At 34.6% G+C, this 13,553-nt stretch overlaps 1 protein-coding gene across 5 annotated transcripts in view; it reads right to left on the bottom strand.

The window, feature by feature from the left end:
* The window catches only part of LOC141551390 (E3 ubiquitin-protein ligase Topors-like), a 342,185-nt gene that overhangs the window by 162,229 nt on the left and 166,403 nt on the right, over window positions 1-13,553 (bottom strand). For 3 of the 5 annotated variants that reach the window (XM_074282995.1, XM_074282992.1, XM_074282993.1), the window contains exon 3: window positions 4,458-4,512. The exons of the other annotated variants lie outside the window; for them this stretch is intronic. The gene's annotated coding sequence lies outside the window, so the exon portion shown is untranslated. The remainder of the gene's footprint in view (window positions 1-4,457; window positions 4,513-13,553) is intronic. 5 annotated transcript variants of the gene reach the window in all.

The following is a 13,553-nucleotide window of genomic DNA, read 5'->3' as shown; positions in this document are numbered from 1 at the left end:
TCCTCTGATTCTTTAATATAGATGCTGCCAAATCTTGTTTTATCCCAACTGTGGCTTTACCACACTCGAATTATTTTTTCTGGATCTTTGTAATATTTTTTTCTTGACCTGGAAATTCCAGAATTTGGCTATAATATTCCTGGAAGTTTTCATCTTGGGATCTTTTAGGAGATAATTTTCTTTCAATTTCTATTTTACTGGTTGTAGACTATCAGGACAATTTCCCTTGATAATTTATTGAAAGATAATAATATTTTTGATCATGGCTTTCAGGTAGACAAATGATTTTAAAATTATCTCTCCTACATCTATTTTCTAAGTCAGTTGTTTTTCAAATAAGATATTACACATTGTCTTCTATTTCTTTCTTTCTTTTGGTTTTGTTTTATATTTCCTGATATCTAATAAAGTCATTAGCTTCAATTTTCTCAATTCTAATTTTTAAGGAATTATTTTCCTCAGAGAGATTTTGTAATTCCTTTCCCATTTGGCCATTCTTCTTCTCATTTGCTTTTTTGTACTTCCTTTTGCATCATTCTCATTTCTCTTTCCAATTTTTCTTCTCCCCCTCTTATTTGATTTTCCAAAATCTTTTTTGAGCTCTATCAAAACCTGAGACCAATTTTTATTTTTCTTGAAGGCTTTGGATGTTGAAATATTGATTTTGTTATCTTTTTCTGAGTATGTGTTTTTGGACATCCTTGTCACCATAGGTAAGAAACAGTTTCTGTCATTTGCTCATATCCCCAGGCTTTTATATTACTTAATTCTTTGTTCCCTAGAACTTATAGCCACCACTTGTGCATTTCTTTTCCCTAGAACTATGAGACAGGGCTGCATCCTAGATATGAGTATGAGCAAAGCAGCAAAAGTCCTGATTCAGGACTAGTAGAGACCTTATCCTGTCCAGCTATTCAGTCTCCCTTCCTGTCTATATCTGAGACTTCTGGAAGCCACTTGTGCACTGATGTTGCTTCTGCTGTCATCACTGTAGCTCCCAATATTGCTCTTGATTTGCTGGTGTCCCTCTCTCATCTTAATTAGACAAACCTTTTCTGCCTATTTTCTGTAATTTTTTGTGGCTTAGGGCTGAGAAATTAGGAAACTACAACTGCTGCCTTTAATTTAGAGGCTCCCATGGACATTCTCCTGGTTTGGAGAGACCTGGAATCTAATGCACTATTAGTAGAGATTAGTAGTTCTGAGAGAGAGAAAAAAAAAAAAAAAAGACAACACAAACATGGATATTATTACTATTATTTCTCTACTACTCCATTGCCTCATTATGGTTTTCACTTGACCCTGGGATCTATTATTTCTTCTGCAAATTACTGGGAAATCACTTGTACTATCAGTCATGTACACCAACAGCTCTAATAGAAATCCAGAGACCTCGCTTATTGACACTTTACTTGATTCACTTTCTGCCCTTGATTTTCATGGATGAGGAGCTTAAGCTATTTAGATTCTTGTTACAGATTCCTTTTGTGTAAAGTGCTCAATTTGTCTGGGGGCTTCGCTCTGTTGCTTTGGTTCAATATTCTAGTACAAAAGAAAGCAGTGCTTCAGGCTTTCTTATTATAAAGTAACTTTATCTTTAGCATAAACTCAGTGTTTTAATCAAGTGTGGGGGAAGAAAAAAACCCAAACAGATGTTTTCATTTTGATGGAAGAAAGTATATCAATGGTAATCACAGTCTTCTAGTTGCTCCCTTACTATGCTTTCTTTGTCACAGATAAAATCTTGGGAGAAAAAAATATATGAAATGGTAAAAAATTTCCATGGACTGACAGGTATATCATGAAACTATGAAGCCAGATCTGACCTTCTTTTATTGTCACTGCCATTTACTGCTCCATTATACATTTACATCATATTCTCTCAGTCTTCTTACTACTAGTAGTTTGTCTTATATGCAACTCAATATTTTCTAAAGTACCATCACCATAATTTAGAACCTTTATAATAATGCTATTCATTGATTTAAGGTTAATGAAGTATAAACTCCAAGAAGATACAGGTTCATTTTTATTTTGATTAGCTTCTCCTTTTAGACCTGGTTCTTGAATCCTTTTCTCCCTGTCATAGATTCCTTTGATAAGCTGGTGGCATTTAGAAATTCCTTCTCAGAAATGCATAAAATGAAACACAATTATGAAAGAAAACAATTAAATTGATTTTTTCATCTTAATTGTGATTTTCATTTTATATATATACACATGTGTATCTCTCTATATATATATAGAGATACACATGTGTATATCTGTATCTTATCTATATCTATATCTATATATATATATATATATATATATATATATATATATATATATATATATATAACATATATTATTTTTCCCTAGTAAATTTATTTATTTTTAATACACATTACTTTATGAATCATGTTGGGAGAGAAAATGAGAGCAAAAGTAAAAAACATGGGAGAAATTAAAAAAAAAAAACAACAGAAAAAAAAATGAATATAGCATGTGTTGATTTACATTCAGTCTCTTTTAGTTCTTTTTCTGGATGCAGATGGGATTATCTGTCCAAAGTGTAATGGGATTGCTTTGAGTCACTGAACCACTGAGAAGAACTAAGTCTGTCATAGTTGATCATTGTGTATTCTTGCTGTTATTGTGTACAACGTATTCCTGGTTCTGCTTGTTTCTTTCAGCATCAGTTCATGTAATCTTTCCAGTCCTTTCTAAAATCAGTTTGCAAATCATTTTTTAAGAACAATAATATTCCATTATCTTCATATGCCACAACTAGGCATCTACTCATTTTCTAATTCTTTGCTGCCAGAAAAAGAACTGCTTTATAAACATTTCTGCACATTTTCCCCTCCTTTAAGATTTTCTTGGGATGAAAACAATTATATTGAAATATAGTTATCTATCCATTTATCTATCTATCTGTCTGTCTTAAAGTTTACCAATCCCAAGTTAAAAACCCCTTTACTCTAACCATCACTTAGAGTTGTGGATGTGACATGGTCTCAATTAATGCTGATTCATTGGAATAATTATCTAATGGGAAAAGAAAAGGAGTTGAGATTTTTTAAGGATCTTTATTCTTTGTCTAAGCACTTGCAGCCAAGAGTCAATATGTCAAGTTGGCAAGCAGTCTGCTATTCATTGGACAACACTTTTAGAACTGACCAAAGGCTATGAGAAATTAAGTAACTTGTCCAGTTCACAAAACTAGGAAATGTCTAAGGTCACACAAGTCCAGGTTTTCTTGATCCCTAATCCAGCACTCCATGCATTATATTTTCTCTTAGTTTCTAATGATAAAAAAAAATAAAAAATAAAAATTTAAAGAGTGATTTGCTCTGGACTGCTCATAAATTCTGAATATTTACTGAGCACATATCCTGACTGAGGCTTGTCAGTCACAGCTGTTGTTCTAAAGATGCTTTCATTGAAGCCCAAGATGTACTTACACCCCACATTTTTATTTGATTATGAAAAACAATCATTTTATCAACTTGTATAATCATCTGAAGAACACCAAGTATAGATTAACAGGGTAGCAACTGGATTCTGGATCATTTCTATTTGGATTTGATAAAAAGAGGAAAAGGTCAAGATTGTCATTATTATTTTTAATATAATACTTTAAGATATGGAATGTGTCTTTACATACATTATTTAATTTTTCCAACCCCATATATTTTCTATTAAAAGTCTTGGGATTGCTTTATTTCCATTTATGTCATTATTCTTTGTCTGGTTTCCTTCATTTCCCTTTAAAGTAGCCACAATATTATCAATTAATTTGTGTCTCATTACTTTTCTTTTTTTTTTTTTAATTTAATAAGTTAACTTTTATTTTGATTGAATAAAATATAGTTTAACATCAGGACAAACACCCTCAAGTAAAAATTCTCACTCCCATTTTCATAAAGAAAAAAAAAAAAAAATCTACAATATATCAAGAATCAGAATAATTCTCCCAAGGCCTAAGAAAGGAGCAACAAAGAAATAACAAATGATAGAGTGACATCTAGTGGTCAAATGTTACTATTCAGTTAAGAAGAGAGAACAGGGATTTACAATCAAATCTCAATTACCTGCTTTGAAATTATCCCCTGCTGGCTTGGCCAAGACAAACTTTTAATGTCATTAAAGGATTTTAATTTTTCCTACTCACAAAACTTCTGGTTATTTTATCCACTGTCACGACAGAAACCCACATTTTGTTATTAACCTAAAGGATTTTTTTTGACAAACTAAATTTATTGTTTCTAAAAGATTCAAATAATTTATCTTGACTTTTCAATCTCCCTAATAAATTAATATCTGCCATAAAATAAATTAAGCTTTTTAAGCAAATTGACAGTTTTTTTTTTTTGTTTTGTTTTGTTTTGTTTTTTTTTCCCCTCTTTGGTTTCTGACTGCTGGTTCTCTCTTCAGTCTGAACATTTCTCTTGAAAAGAAACTGTGTATACTACTTATCTACTGAAAACAAAAGAATCTCCTCATTCACTCCAAGTTGTCGAATAATTCCTGCAGAAAAAAAAAATATTTATTTTCCTCATTAAAAAATCAAATTTTCATTTACAGGTTGCCTGTGGAAATGTGGAAAATGCAGCCTGGAGAGATGAATGATTGAGTGAAAGTGCTTGGCAATTCTAAAACAGATTAGGTTGCTTTCATCAAAACATATCTTTCACCAATCCCAGCCATTTTCTCAGGAGCTATTTCCCTTGCCATGAATTTTCTATATGCATTATCTCTCCCTGTTGGAATGTAAACTCTATTGGGACATGAAATATCTCAAACCTCCATCTGTATTCTAAGCACTTAGCACAGTGGTTAGCACAAAATTAAAACAATATTTTTCATTTATTTATTCATTCATATGCCCAAAGTCCAATAATCAAGAGAGGAATTTGAGTTTGGGTTCTTTGAATCAAAAACCTCACTCAATTTATTATAATAGATACTTAACTAAGAGTCTACTCTAAGCAAGACACTGCTAATTTCAGGAGTTACAAAACAAAACAAAACAATTTATTATTCTTCTTGTAAATTTAATGGGTTCAGATATGGATGGTACTGGGACAAACTGCTATCCTGTTATTACTGTTTTATATTCATTGTTCTATGACTTATTTATAGTTGGAAAATAATATTAACATATAAAGTAATTCTCTGTAGGTTCACTAGAGGCATGCCAAGTAAAAATTCAATAGCATCTAGGACAACAGAAATGATGTCTGACATATCATATTTCCCCATGATTTTGATATCCTTGGCCAGGTTTTTATAGTCTGCCAGATTTTTGCTCCATATAATTTATGCATTATGCATATTGGGATGGGGAGCTATTAACATGTTCTTAAGAGTTGTTTGTTTGTTTTGTTTTTGTTTTTAATCAATGTTATGTGCAGTAATTGAAGACAGGAATTTGTTCTATATAGTGGTCAAGTTCCAGAAGAATTTAATAGTCAGTCTCTCCAAAATAGTTTGAAATCTGTTATTTATAGTAAAAGTATTTGTTGTCTAGAAAATCATGAAAGATAACTAGTCTCTGACATGTAATTTTAGTTACCAGTCCAAGTCTTGCTTTTCATTCTACAAGTGATAAATATTTGCAGCCTGCAGTGATGTGCTGCACAATATATTTCCTTTCAAAGTGTACAAAAATAGCCAAGTGTAAACTCCTTAAGGATATACCTTCTTTTTGGAAGACACTCATGGAAGAGCTTTTTGATTCCACTCTTGAAACTTATTCATTTCATAAGTTCCAACAAATGCCAATTGTTGTTGTCTCTGTCATATCTAACTCTTCATGATCCCATTTGATCTTATCTTGGTAGAGATACTGTAATAATTTGCCATTTCCTTTTCTAGCTCATTTTATAGATGAGGGAACTGAGGTAAACAGAGTTAAGCGACTTGCTCAGAGTCACAAGGCTAGTAAGTGACTAAGGCCAGAATTAATTCAGGAAAGATTAAGTCTTGATGACTCCAGGATTGTTATGAGGATTAAGTAATATCCTAGAGGACTTAGATAGAAATCACTTGAATTGGGTTCACTTCTGTGGATTTTTTTAGTTTGAATTCAATCAATTTTTTTAAAAGATATTTTTTAACCATATCGTTCTAATTGTGAAGTGAATTTCTCAACTTTCAAAGAGTTGTTAAGATCTAGGTATATACTTACTAAAGGTGGGATTTTGGACTTTGGTTCACAACCACAAGGTGAATTATGGTAAAGGTGAACTGTTGGATTTTTATTTTTTTCTATTTGAGGACATTTTGTCTATGCCTGATCCTAATAGTATTTTCATGTAACACAAATTGCAAAAGAGATAATCACATAGATTATAAGGATGATTCAAAATAAACAGAACAAGTCCCACTGGGTTTCCTCCAGTGAATTTGCATTTTATACCTCTACCTTTCATAATCTGAAAATGATAAAACTAATGGAGATCTGGAAACAGCCGTGGACTTTGAAGTGTGCTGAGTCATTCTGGCTGGCCTGAGAAACTAAGAAAAGCCAAAAATTGGAGAAGTCCTGGCCCTGCAGAAAGAAACACAATTCTTTCTCCCAATAGGAGTAAAGTCAAAAAGAAAGATTCTCATCTCCCACTCACTGCTGCAATCATAGATAGGCTACTTGAATTATTCTATGTCTTCTCTCATTCTCATTACAATTGCCACAAGGGTGAGATATGTGAATATTAGCATCCAAATATCTTTAATCTAATTGCTGTAACAGTATTCATTTTTAATAGTTTGCATTTAGCAAGGACATCTAAGCTCTTCAATCTCCCTCCGCTTAATGAATGAGACTGCAGACACCTAGTAGGAAGAGAGAGAAAAAAAAGTCACAAAGGCTAAGCTGATCAATATATTAAGCCCTGAAAAGGTCACAGTATTTCAGCAGATTCTGGAGAGATAGAACACATAAAATACAGCAGAATATGTAAATTATCTTCCCTGGGCCTAATCATACTGATTATGACAAGGAAAGGCTATGTACCCTTTCTGTAACTATGCTAGAAGATGAAATTATAAAAAATGACATAAATACTAAATGTGATGAATTAAACAGATGCAACTCTTGGAGTTGGAGTAAGTTGTCTTGGGTGGGACTCATCAGTTCTGCTGCATTATGTATTCAACTTAATTTCCCTGAGAGATAAAAGAAAAAGAAGAGGCATTGATCATGAATGGGACAAGTAATATTTTCAATATCTATGATACCATCCCTACTTAATCTACCAAGTTAGGATTGGAGAAATGCAGTTTTGGAAGTGGTAATAGTCTCTCTTTTTGATTAGTTGGTCTAGCATAGTAGTAGGAAATGGAAGGAAAATCTCCAGAAACCTCTTCATCTTTCTGGAGGATGCAACCTTAAAAAAGTTGCAAAAATGGGAGTTACTACTCTCCTACTAATGGATGCCATTGTACAGACTGCATTAAAACCTGAAATACTAGAGAAATATCTGTGTAAAATCAAGCACCCTCAAAGGACTTTAGACTTATTGTTCTCTTCAGGGAAAAAATAAAAATAAACTGCTGAATGAAAAACATCTTTTGTCCAGATCTTGAAACATGACTGGGTGAACAGTAATTGGATACAAGCTAATTCAAGTTTTTCAAGGCAAAGGGTTCTAATATGAGGGCTGAGGTAGCCCCAATGTTCTCTAAGTTCTCTTTCAAGACTATATCTATAACACTTGCTAAATATTGCCTACAGATTATTCTGTTTTACTTGCCTAGATTACACTTTTTTCCCCAGGAAATATTATCTCCCTGTCCTCTCTTCTAGGCTCTAGTGGAAATTAGCATCTTACTAAATGGTCAAAGATATGAACAAACAATTTTCAAATGAAGAAATTTAAACCATTTATTGTTATATGAAAAAATGTTCTAAATCATTATTGATCAGAGAAATACAAATTAAGATAGGTCCGAGGAACCACTATAGACTTCTCTAATTGGCTAAGATGACAGGAATAGAAAATGATGAACGTTGGAGGGAATGTGAGCAAAGTGGGACACTAATACATTGTTGGTGGAGTTGTGAACTGATCCAACCATTTTGGAGAGCAAATGGAACTATGCCCAAAGGGCTATCAAACTGCATATCCTTTGATCCAGCAGTGTCTCTACTGGGCTTATACCATTGTGCCACAGTTCTCTTTTAATGTCCTGACCCAGTTTCCCTAATTGTCCTATTCAGTTACTCTACCTTAAGTTATAACTATTCTGTTTTAATGTTAGGATAAAGGTTTTATATCTTAGACCTTAGGCTATACTTATTCTCTCTTAATGTTTGATGGGATAAAGGTCGTTATCCATTTTAGACATCATTAGAATATCAGGAGCCTCTCCAGTACCTCCCTCCATTAAGTCTGCCTCCATTATGTCAACCCCATCCAGGCACCTCCCCCATTATGTCATTGTTCTTGTTACTTTTTAAAAATCCTGTATCTGATATCCAGTGCTGGATTCTTTGAGATAGTCTCCTTCAGCCCTGGGACCAACCATGGATCCATTGGTCCCAGTAAATCTCTCCATTTAATAAATACTGTATTGAATACCTTTAATCTCTGTTTTGCTCAATTTCTCTGACATTACGATATTTCAAAGAGATCTTAAAGGAGGGAAAGGGACACACACATACATAAATATTTGTGGCAGCCTTTTTTATAGTGGCAAGAAGCTGGAGATTGAGTGGATGCCCATCAGGTAGAGAATCGCTGAATAAGTTATGGTATATGAATGTTATGGAATATTATTGTTCTATAAGAAACGATCATCAGGATGATTTCAGAGAGGCCTGGAGAGAATTACATGAACTGATGCTGAGTGAAGTGAGCAGAGCCAGGAGATCGTAGTACATGGCAACAAGATTATGTGATGATCAACTGTGATGGATGTTGCTCTTTTCAACAATGAGGTAATTCAGGTCAGTTCCAATGATCTTGTGCTGGATGATGAGAGCCATGTGTACTCTGTGAGAGGACTGTGGGAACTGAAGGTGGATCACAAAATAGCACTTTCACTCCTTTTGTTGTTGTTTGCTTACATTTTCTTTTCTTTCTCTTTTTTTTTTTTCTTTTTGATCTGATTTTTCTTATGCAGCATAATTGTGGGAATATACATATATATATATATATATATATATATATATATATATAAGAATTGTACATGTTTAACATATATTGGTTTACTTGCTGTCTAGAAAAGAGGTTGGAAGAAAGGGAGGAAAAATTGGAACACAAGATTTTGCAAAGGTGAATGTTGAAAATTAATTACATATGTTTTGAAAATAAAAAAACTTTAATAAAAACAAAAACAATAAACAATGAACATTTACAACCACAGAATAAAATTGTATCTTCCTCTGTCTTGTCTCTCTAGCCATGCCTTTGTTTAGTATTCTCCCATTGTCAAGATTATAAAATCCATGTCAGGCCTTTAGGGAATTAGACAATACTATCCCTCTCAGAGTGAGCTTTGGTGCTTGTTCTTATTCTTCTACAGACTGTACTTCTGAACTTTGGACTTCTATCATTGATAGGGATTGAGGTCCCTTTAAGATTCCTTTCTGATTTCCCAACCCCCATGGCTGACCTTTGATTCACAAATCCTGGTCAAAAAGCACCCTTTTGAGTTCCAATGATATCCGGGCTTTCCCCAGCCCCCACCACATTTGAGCTAACTGAAAAGCCCGTCAGAACTTAGCACCGCCCACAAGCCCCTTTTAGGTATAAAAGAGCCAAGCTGGAGCTCTCTCTTTGCAGGAGCCCTTCCCCCCAAACATGATATCCTTCTGGCCATGTAAGGGATCCTGCCCACCCAGCAGCCACCTTTGGCCCTGGCATCTTTTTAACTAAACTTTACTTCCAAATTCCTACAATAAACCTTTTTTATCAATCTAGTTTTTTGGGCCTGTAAATTCATTTACAGGGGACACTGCGCCATAATGGGACTATCTTACTATCTTTGTGCCGACCAACGAGGTTCCCCCTTTCCTATCTCTCATCATCATGTGTCATCTCATGGATCAAGTGAACTATATAGCTGATGCTAAAAGTTTAGTTTGATGAGATGTGTGGTTCCTGCAAAACAAGAGAAGGGAATTGTAAGGGCCCTTTAAGTGGGCGGCGCCACAGCACAACAGGAGATTGAGTGGCCCAGAAGTAATCTCTGTGGATATTAGGACTGCCCAGTGGGTGGGATCTTGGCCACGTTGAGATAGCTTCATAATAGGTGACTCTCACTGGTTGGCAGTGTGTGTGACCTCACAGGCCCTTTATAAGCCCACTGCAGACAGCAGTTGCTCTCTTTAACCTGGCTCCTTGAGCCAAGCAGATGGATAGCCCAGAGAGGTAAGGAGTTTGGTAGTGAACATGTAGGTCTTCAGACCAGGTGTTCACTAGGGAACCAACAAGTCAAGGCATCAAGTCAGGGCATGATATGAGTAGGTATAATAAAGGCTTTTAAGATTACACGTGGCTGTTCTTGAGTGCACTACCGGTTATTAAACTATAGATTCAAGAGATCATGCCTTTGAAGGCTTCAGAGGAGGCGAGCCGGGTAGAGTTGACACTGCAAAGGTCAGTGGTCAAAGGTACTCTGTTGGGCCTAGGACAGACTAGTAATTGTAACTGCCAGGAGAGCACGTTACAATCATGAGTCATCTTTATCTAGAAACCACCAAAATCCTGGAATTTATACAGTGAAAGTACTCTATGCTCCATTTGCCGCCCCACCCTCCAACGGTCTCTCTCTGTCCTTCTCTCTCCCTCTCTCTTTTTCCCTTTCTCTGTCTCTCTATCTCTCCCTCTGACACATACACAATGAATGAATGGCTTCTCCTAGAATTTCCATTTAAGCAGGCAGTCTTGCCAGATACGTAGCTATGTCTCTCATTCCCATCCTGTCCACACTATGGAATTTTTCAGTCATGTCTCTCTACCTAATCCTTTCCAGCTTCCTTTTATGTGTCATCTTCCCCCTTTAGAATGTAAATTTCTTAAGAGCAGAGAAGGTGTTTTTTTTTTTTTTTTTTTTCAACTTATATTTATCTTCCAAGTGCTTAGGCACATAGTAAGCATTACCTAAGTGCTTGCTGACAGATTGACTAACTATGTGATCCCAATTGAACATTAGCTAATTATTTTCAGAAAATGGGAAAACTCTGACTAGGACTTTTGTGAATATAGTAAAGGACCCATCACTGCGTGCAAAATTGACCTTTAATAAAGATGCCTTCAATACATAAGAGGGAGTGGAGATTCTTTGAATTCTTAGGATATAGATTTAGGTCTATAAAGATCATTGAACACAACTTTTACATTTAACATTATGGAATCAAATCTCAAAGAGATAAAATTCATGTCCAAGCTAACACAGGCAGTAGATGGATCTGATCAATTGATTTGCATAGAAAGGTGCTGAAACAAAGCCAACTTGAATCATACCTCAGTTTATGAATACATTTAGTTCTGTGTTCTGTTTAACTCAGTCCCACTGATTTTTCAGCTCTCACCTGTACAGATTGCAGACCTCTCACAATTATTGTTTTGTGAGAAGAGTTCTTAGCATAAGCCTATAAAATTTGGCGAGTCTTTCTAGTAGAGTGACAAGATAATATAGAGGAATGAGTACTTGTGACCCAATGTAAGAAAACCTAGATTTGTATTTATTGTTGTTGTTCAGTCTTGTTTTTATAAGTCATGTCTCATTCTTTGTAACCTCGTTTGAAGTTTTCTTGGCAAAGATACTGGAGTAGTTTACATTTCCTTGTACACATCATTTTACAAATGAGAAAACTGAGGCAAATGAAATGAGATTAAGGGACCCACAGCTAGTAAGTATCTAAGTCTGCATTTGAACTCATTCTTCCTGACTCCAGGCCTAGTGCTCTATCCACTGAGCCACTAAGTGCCCATGTTATTTATTACCTGAGTAACTGAATCATTTTGCTTTTCTGGGTCTCTTTTTCCTCATCTGTAAATTAAGAGGGCCAGGCTCTAATATCACTCCCATCACCTTACTGTCCAAATAAATTAGATATGGTGCCTCTTTGTTTAAGAAAAATGGAATTTTCTTTGTCCTTATCATCATAGCACAAAGTAGTGAATTTGCTTCTATCTAGTTCATTTGATTGCTTTGGACAGCCAAACTAGGTAATTTGTACTTGAATTATCCATCTAATCCCCTCAATTCTTTACTTGACTTTTTGCCCATAGATTCGGTCTCTGTTTCTTTTCATTTTTTCCTCCTCTGTCTCACAAGTTAGATTATCTCAAAGCTCTTGAATTTGGATTTGTAAAACTACAGGGAAAAGATTAAGGATAACAAAAGAGCTCAGTCTTCATGATGGTTTTTAGTGGGGGAGAGTAGGGCAAAGAGAAAGACTTCATGAAAGCAAATCAATTGAAAATGTATTTTGTAAAACTTTACTTTGTTTAAAGAAATCTGTGTTTAGTTCCTAACATTCAACAGCAATTAATTTGACATAAGTTTGTGAAATAAGTAAGAAGTCCCAGAAAATAATAACTTTATATGAGAGCCACAGTCAATTTGAAATTACCTATACTAATGGATTTGATATAACAATGGATAATTCATATCAACTTACATTTAATTTTGGAAAGAAATCTCTTGCACATGCAAACCTATTTTTAAATGATTCATTCACCAGGCTGCCTCTTATATTCTTCTTCTTTCCTAGCTCATCCTGATTCCCTGCTGATTTAGTTTTACTCAGAGATGTAACTAACATAAAACAGTTTTGTCCCCAGATGACATGGTAGAGAACAAATAAGTCTTCCCTTCTATAGAATCAGTGATTACCTCCATTCCCAATTTCATGGTGATCTAGCTATAATACATAGTATATGCCATCTTAATTTGTCATCCTCAGAACCTCATTAATAAAAATTTATCTTGTTGGGATTATTTCCTCACCAAGCCCCATAAATGTTATATATACTCTGAAGGACAGGGCTCCTTCCATATACAATTATTATAAAGAGATTGCCCTGGTGGTCTTCTCCAGAGTCACAGCCATTGCCTCCTCAATTGATATGTCTAACGAATAGCTATGTCTAGTTATGACTCTGATACTGGTGTCATTATCTCAGGATCAAACAGTGGGAGGAAGTAAAAACCCTGACTAATTTTGTACAATCTACATTTAGCGATGTGGAGTTTATTGTGAAATATATTTTGCCCTGGGAGAATATGAAGGCTATTAGAAGTTTCATCAAAATGTCTAGACATTTTACAAAAAAGATTGCTCCATAATGTAATAACAATATTAGTTAACATTTTTATTGCACTTCAAGATTTGCAAAGAATTTTACATATATTAACTCATTATGTCCCATAATAATCCTATAAGGTGGGTGCTATTATTATGCCCATTTTATAGTGAGTCAACTACAAGTTATTATACATTTATAATATGCCAGGTATTATGCTAAATACTTGGGATACCAAAAAAAAGGGAAAAGAAAGATCTGCTATCAAAAAGCTGCCAGTGTAATGAGGTAGACACCCTTTAGACATAT

This window comes from Sminthopsis crassicaudata, chromosome 1 (genome assembly GCF_048593235.1).
Source record: "Sminthopsis crassicaudata isolate SCR6 chromosome 1, ASM4859323v1, whole genome shotgun sequence".
NCBI lineage: Eukaryota > Metazoa > Chordata > Mammalia > Dasyuromorphia > Dasyuridae > Sminthopsis > Sminthopsis crassicaudata.
This window is presented reverse-complemented; position numbering and strand designations above follow the sequence as displayed.